This window comes from Ipomoea triloba, chromosome 3 (assembly GCF_003576645.1).
Source record: "Ipomoea triloba cultivar NCNSP0323 chromosome 3, ASM357664v1".
NCBI lineage: Eukaryota > Viridiplantae > Streptophyta > Magnoliopsida > Solanales > Convolvulaceae > Ipomoea > Ipomoea triloba.
The window spans coordinates 8774481-8780553 of record NC_044918.1 but is presented as its reverse complement, the minus strand read 5'-3'; positions in this window follow the sequence as shown (position 1 = coordinate 8780553).

Sequence of the window (6073 nt, the reverse complement as noted above, 5' to 3'; positions counted from 1 at the left end):
TTCCAAAAAAATTTCCCCCCCCCCCCCCCCCCCCGCCTCACTAAAAATTGCACATCGTCCGCAATGGACTAACAAGTAAGCACAAAAAGAGGATGGCCAACTCAACCAACAAGCATCGAAATATAAACAAAATAAAGAAATAAAGCAAAGTGGACAAAAGATAAAGATAACCATAATTAAAAGAAAGTCTAAAGAAGTCTAGCAAAAACCAATAAAACAAACTAAAAAGCAGAAAATTAAAAGAGTCAGAGTTTAGAAATTGTCTTGTCCTAATGAAACAACCATCATCCAATCATCAATAGTCAGAAGGATGATAGGGGAACTGGGGCTCGCCCAAAAGATCATAGTGATACTGTTGTTGAAAGGTGCCCTCTAATGATCCCTCGCCAATCGCAACCTCCTCTCTAACATCTTCATCCATATCTTCTTCCTCCTACTCTTCTTCAGAAATCCTTGCCATCTTCTCAAATCTCATCCCAGCTCTCATCTCTTGAAAATCCAAAGCATAATGGTCTTATCGACCTCTGTCCTACCATGCCCAACCTTTTGTTCCAGAATCTCTTAGATGATGGTGAGTTGGGTGTTGCGGATTAGTCGGGTCACATACGACCCGAGGAACATTGCTTTCATATTGGTGCAATGCTGCTTTTGGAAAAAGCAAGCAAGCACCCACCCTAAATGTTTTTTTTTTCTTTTTCACCATTTAATACAGACAAAGCATATCCATATTTTGCGCCACGCCACTAGATTGATGGTGGCCACAGATAGATCGTGCAAGAACATACTGGATTAATTTCAGTGGCTTTTCGAGCTTGTTGGATTTGCTTGATGATAGGTTATACATGAACCGTCCACCAACTAATTCCCTCCAAAATGTCTGCATATTGGGGACATTTAGGACCTGGTTCTCCAACTCTTCCCCCGTGAGTTGGGGGCCCCAACCGAGAAATAAACGGACCTTGTAAACATCAAATCAAATTGGGTGGGGACTTGGAGGGTTCCCATGACCTCCAGGAGCAAATCATCATATATGTCATCTTGAAAATCAACTAGGAGGAATTTCCATTCATCCTCCCCAATTAGAGCCTCAACTTCATCCCTGATCCCAAATTCCGTGAGTGCGTCATAGTTGATGGCGTAAGGCTGGAAAATGGGGTTTTGTATAAAAAGCTCGTATCTTGTTTGGACATCCTTCTTAGTGAAAGTGTGGGTCCCCGACCCTTGGCAAATTGGAACATCTTCAAAAGGTTTTTTAGCAACAGACTTCTTTCGGACCATCTGCAATAGATAACTCAAAGCAAAAAGTTTGTGGAGAGAGATATGGTTAGGAAAATATGCACAAATGAGAGTAGAGGATGGTATATTCACATTTAAAACAAAGGGAATGTGGGAGAAAAGGGACCAAAAGCATCAAAACATTGCAAGAAAATATGGGAACAGGGGTCACACGGCCACACACACAGGCCCATGTTCTCTAAACTGGTTTGGGCATTGTAATTTAGCAAAAACGAAACGGCTAGGCACACGGCCTATGGGGGGGGGGCGTGTGCCTAGCGTGAATGCAGTTCATGCACGACTGTAGTAGATTTGGTCCAAAAATTTGAAATTTAAACCCTAAATATAAAAAATCTAACATTCCCAACAAGTTCCTCAACAGAAAACAAGAAATTACACACAAGAACATGAAGAACAAGGTGGGTTTCATGAATCTCTCATAAAAGCAAGTGTGGACTCTATTAATGGCAAATTGAAGCATAATCTCATAAATAGAGTAAAGAGAAACTAAAAACATGCTTGAAGAAATAATTCTTATCCACATTAACCAAGATTCATAGAATATATTCACAAATAAGCACAAATCAAAACTCAAATGGAAGAATAAATTGAAAATAAAGAGTTCAAACCTTTTATGTTTGGTAAATGCAAAAAGAATGGAAGATGGAGTTGAGTTCTTGGAGATTAATGCACCAAAGAGGGAGGAGAAGATAAGAGAATGGGGTTTTCAGGTGTATTGGGCGGCTAGGGTTAGAGAGAAAGAAGAAAGAGGACCTTTTTATACACAGAGCAAAACGGCAGGCCACACGGGCGGTGTAGGGGCCCGTGTGCCTAACCTCTAGAAACTGCCATCCGTTCTATAAATCGATCGAAACCAAACGGCCCCCTACACAGCCTGTGTAGGGGGCTGTGTGGGTGCCTTTTCAAAAATCTGTTCTTCACTTTAAATCCATCGGAACGAAACGGAAACTTACACGGCCCATGTTGGTGCCCGTGTGGGTGCCTCCTGCAAAATTTCCACTTCACTTTTCAATCCTTAGCCTAGATTTCACATGCAATTCAAGCCATAGCAACTTCAAATCATTCCAACACCAAACCAAAGCTTGAACACACAATTTTTACTACACCCAACACTCCCAAAGGCAATCAAAAGCGATTCTCACTCAATAACTTCCTCTCAAATCACTTGAAAATGATATTTCTCCCTTCTTATGCATGTGGCAATTAAGGTAAATTGAATGGAGGACAAGTTCTAACTCTAAAAGATAATGAAAGCAAGTAAAGATTTAAAATGTAAATGCAAGAAAGTAAAATGCAATAAAGGAAAGATAACATGGGGTGCCTCCCATGAAGCGCTAAGTTTAACGTCGCTAGCTCGACTCGACCTTTCAATTCCTCAAGCGTATGTGGGATAGAAGATGTTCCAAACTGCATTGGCTTCCTTTTGCTTTGATTCCGGTTCATTGAAAAGTTTTAACCTTTGTCCATTGACCATGAAGGGATCTCCGGTCTTTCCAACAATAGCAACGACACCCGATGGATAATGCTCAACCACTTGGAACGAGCTCGACCATCTTGACTTGAGTTTTCTCGGAAACAATTTGAGTCTTGAATTGTAAAGCAAAACAATTTGAGTCTCATTGTAAATCTTCACATTTTCATATGCATCCATTCTAAACGCTTCAAGCTCATTCAAGTATAACAACCTCTTTTCCCTTGCTAAATTGTCATCTAGATTCAACCTTGAGACCACCCAATAAGCCTTGTGTTCGTATTCAACAGGCAAGTGGCATGATTTCCCGAACACGAGCTTGAAAGGAGATACATCAATTGGGGTCTTGAAAGCGGTCCTGAGAGCCCATAATGCATCATCTAGCTTGAGAGACCAATGCTTCCTTGTGGGACTCACCACTTTTTCTAAAATAGATTTGATTTCTCGGTTTGCCAAGTCTACTTGCCCACATGTTTGAGAGTGGTAGGGCGTAGAGAGTCGGTGGTGAAACCCATACTTGAGTAGGACCTTCTCCAAGAGCTTGTTGTAGAAATGAGTTCCATTATCAGTTATAAAGGCCCTAGGCATGCCGAAACGTGAGGAAATATTCCTTTTGACAAACTTGAGCATGATTTTTGCATCATTCCTTGGAGTTGCCACTGCTTCTATCCACTTCGACACATAGTCTATCGCAACAAGGATGTATTCATTTCTAAATAAAGAGGGAAATGGACCCATGAAGTCCATCCCCCACACATCGAAGAGCTCAACCTCAAGTATCCCTTTATGCGGCATCTCATGCCATCTTCCAATTGTGCCGGTTCTTTGGCAATTGTCACATGTCCTCACAAACTCCTTAGCTGTAGCAAATAGGCTTGACCAAAACAACCCAGACTGTAGATTTCCAATGCAGTGCGGTCAACACTCATATGCCCTCCGTAGGGCGAAGAATGGCAATGGGTCAACACACTTACAAACTCCTCTTCTGGGATGCACCTCCTCACAATTCCATCAACACATCTCTTGAACAATAGAGGTTCATCCCAAAAATAATTCCTCACATCATGCATGAATCTTTTCCTTTTGTGTTAGTTAAAATCCTTGGGGATGTAGCCGCTCACAAAATAGTTCACAATATCGGCAAACCACGACACATAATCTTTCCCTAGCTCACTCAAGATAAAAAGTGTTTCCCCTTTAAATGAGTCACCAATTGGCAATTCTTCATCCTTGTGGCCCTTTAATCTTGAAAGGTGATCTACCACCACATTCTCCGAGCCCTTCTTGTTTCTAATTTCCAAATCAAATTCTTGTGGGAGAAGAACCCAACGAATCAATCTCGGTTTGGCATCTTTCTTATGGAATATGTACCTCAATGCCGCATGGTCCGTATGCACAATCACTTTACTCCCCATCAAATAAGATCTAAACTTGTCCATGGCAAACACCACCTCTATGAACTCTTTTCAGTTGTTGTATAGTTTACTTGGGTTTCATCCAGCGTATCACTTGCATAATGGATCACATAATAACTCCTATCTCTCTTCTGACACAAAACCGCCCCAACCGCATTATCACTGGCATCACACATTAGCTCAAACGGCAAGGTCCAGTCGGGGGGTTGAATGATGGGAGCACGGAAAAGAGCCTCCTTTAGTCTATCAAATGCCACCATGCAAGATTCATCAAAATTGAAGGCAACATCTTTGGCATGTAGGTGTGTGAGTGGCTTTGCAAGCTTGGAAAAGTCCTTGATGAATATCCTATAAAAACCGGTATGGCCCAAGAAACTTCTCACTCCCTTCACGGTGGTCGGTGGTGGCAATTTTGCAATCACGTCAACTTTAGCCGGATCCACTTCTATCCCTCTTGCGGACACCTTGTGCCCAAAAACAATACCCTCGGTGGCCATGAAGTGACACTTCTCCCAATTTAGCACAAGGTTAACCTCTTGACACCTACATAAAACTTTATCAAGATTTGTTAAGCATTCATTGAATGACTTCCCATAGATGGAGAAATCATCCATGAACACTTCCATAATCTCCTCTACTAGCTCGAAAAAAATCGCCATCATACACCTTTGGAACGTGGCCGGCGCGTTACACAAGCTAAATGACATCCTTTTAAATGCAAAGGTGCCATATTGGCATGTGAACGTGGTCATCTCCTGATCATCGGGGTGAATAGAAATATGAAAGTAACCTGAAAAGCCATCTAAAAAGAAAAAATATTCGTTCTTTGACATTCTCTCAAATAGTTGGTCAATGAAGGGAAGAGGGTAGTGGTCTTTCCTAGTAGACTTGTTCAACTTTCTATAATCAATGCACATGCAGTGCCTAGTCACAAGTCTAGTAGGAATTAATTCATTATTCTCATTCTCCAGGACCGTTATTCTGCCCTTTTTCGGCACAACATGAATGGGACTAACCCACTTGCTATCTGAAATAGAGTGAATAACATCGACCTCTAGCAATTTCAAAATTTCCTTTTTGACTACATCCTTCAAATTGGGGTTCAACCTCTTAAGATGCTCTACGGTGGGCTTGGCATTGTTCTCAAGGTATATTCTATGCATGCAATATTTCGGATCAATGCCAATGAGATCCCCAATTGAATACACTATCACCCTTCTATGCTTTTTAAGCACATTAAGCAATTTTTCCATTTCATCATTTTTCAAAACAAGAGTTAACAATCACGGGGTAAGAAGAGTTAGAGTCAAGAAAAGCATACCAAAGGTTGGAGGGTAAGGGCTTGAGTTCTACCTTGGGAGCATGTTCCTTCCCAATCGGTTCAAATGTAGCAAGGGGCTCTTGCATCTCATCGCCATCTAAAAAGAAAAAATATTCGTTCTTTGACATTCTCTCAAATAGTTGGTCAATGAAGGAAGAGGGTAGTGGTCTTTCCTAGTAGACTTGTTCAACTTTCTATAATCAATGCACATGCAGTGCCTAGTCACAAGTCTAGTAGGAATTAATTCATTATTCTCATTCTCCAGGACCGTTATTCTGCCCTTTTTCGGCACAACATGAATGGGACTAACCCACTTGCTATCTGAAATAGAGTGAATAACATCGACCTCTAGCAATTTCAAAATTTCCTTTTTGACCACATCCTTCAAATTGGGGTTCAACCTCTTAAGATGCTCTACGGTGGGCTTGGCATTGTTCTCAAGGTATATTCTATGCATGCAATATTTCGGATCAATGCCAATGAGATCCCCAATTGAATACACTATCACCCTTCTATGCTTTTTAAGCACATTAAGCAATTTTTCCATTTCATCATTTTTCAAAACAAGAG